Genomic DNA, 2,119 nt, shown 5'->3' on the forward strand with positions numbered 1-2,119 from the left:
TGAAAACCCTAAAGACTCCACCAGAAAATTACTAGAGCTAATCAATGAATATAGTAAAGTTGCAGGATATAAAATCAACACACAGAGATCCCTTGCATTCCTATATTTTTAGATTTATTTATTTTTCTTGTTTGTTATCATTTTGGGTAATTTTTCCTTTTTTGAATTTGTAATAAGTCAATAATTAAATATAATTAATAAGTTTTATTTAATGTAGATACTTTACATTTACTTTGTTTACTTAGTAACATAGTTGTGAATGTTTCAGTTTAAAATTACAAAAATTAATAGGGTGCCAATAAAGCTTTTGCTTAGTGAAAATGTATAGCCATAAATGCCTATGTGAAGAACAAATAAAATATCTGATATCAATAATCTAACATACCACCTTAAGTGTAAGAAAGCCAAGTACAAACTAAATCCAAAGTGAGTAATAGAAAGAAAATATAAAGATTAAAGATGAATAAAATTTAAATGAAGATTATATAGAATTTTTTCCTTTTACTAAACTCCACATGTTAGCATTAAGAAATACATCGTAACTCATGATCCAGTGTATGTGTACCTTTCTGCCTCTATATACATCAGTCTTTCCCTCTATTTAACCATCTATCCATTTACATATCAATCCATCTATCATTTACATAGATGTATTTAACTCCATAAACAGGATATTTATAGATAAATCTCTCTTGTTCTTTTTAAGTGGTTTCAATATTTTCTTAAATTTTTCTGTAATTCATGACTTAAAGTGCTTAAATTTCCATCTTTACAATTATGCCACAATGTTGAAGTTAACATATAGTTTTCATACAGCTTGAGGTATATTCACTTACTTAGGTGCTCAGATGTGTCTGACTCTTTGTGAACCCATGGACTGTAGCCCACCAGGCTTCCCTCTGCATGAGGATTCTCCAGGCAAGAATACTGGAGTCAGTTGCCATTTCCTGTTCCAGGTATATTCACTTAATACAGTCATACAATATCCCTAGATCAAGAAACTTAATTTAAACATCCTGGAAATTTCCTATGTCATCAAAGATTAAATGCTAATCTGAGTTTAATTACATAGGTTAGTTTATCTGTTTTCATTGTTATATTCCTGAAACAATAATGGTACATGAATACTTTTTCTTCAGTACAGTCACTCAGTTGTGTCCGACTCTATGACCCCATGGACTGCAGCACACCAGGGGTCCCTGTCCATCACAAACTCCTGGAGTTTACCCAAACCCATATCCATTGAGTTGGTGATGCCATCCAACCATCTCATCCTTTGTCATCCTCTTCTCCAGTCCTCAATCTTTCCCAGCATCAGGGTCTTTTCAAATGAGTCAGCTCTTCGCATCAGGTGGCCAAAGTATTGGAGTTTCAGCTTCAACATCAGTGCTTCCAATGAACACTCAGGACTTACCTCCTTTAGGATGGACTGGTTGGATCTCTTTGCAGTCCAAGGGACTCTCAAGAGTCTCCTCCAACACACAGTTCAAAAGCATCGACTCTTCGGTGCTCAGCTTTCTTTATACTTCAACTCTTACATCCGTATATGACCACTGGAAAAACCATTGCCCTGACTAGATGGACCTATGTTGGCAAAGGTATGTCTCTGCTTTTTAATCTGCTGTCTAGGATGGTCATAACTCTCCTTCCAAGGAGTAAGCGTCTTTTAATTTCATAGCTACAGTCACCATCTATAGTAATTTTGGAGCCCCCAGAAATAAAGTCAACCACTGTTTCCATTGTTTCCCCATCTATTTGCCATGAAGTGATGGGACCAGATGCCATGATCTTCGTTTTCTGAATGTTGAGCTTTAAGCCAATTTTTTCACTCTTCTCTTTCACTTTCATCAAGAGGCTCTTTAGTTCTTCTTCACTTTCTGCCATAAGGGGGGTGTCATCTGCATATCTGAGGTTATTGATATTTCTCCCAGAAATCTTGATTCCAGCTTGTGCTTCTTCCAGCCTAGCATTTCTCATGATTTTCTCTGCATATAAGTTAAATAAGCAGGGTGACAATATACAGCCTTGATGTACTCCTTTTCCTATTTGGAACCAGTCTGTTGTTCCATGTCCAGTTCTAACTGTTGCTTCCTGACCTGCATAGAGGTTTCTCAAGAGG

This window comes from Bison bison, unplaced genomic scaffold, assembly GCF_000754665.1.
Source record: "Bison bison bison isolate TAMUID 2011002044 unplaced genomic scaffold, Bison_UMD1.0 scf7180017864339, whole genome shotgun sequence".
Taxonomy (NCBI): Eukaryota; Metazoa; Chordata; class Mammalia; order Artiodactyla; family Bovidae; genus Bison; species Bison bison.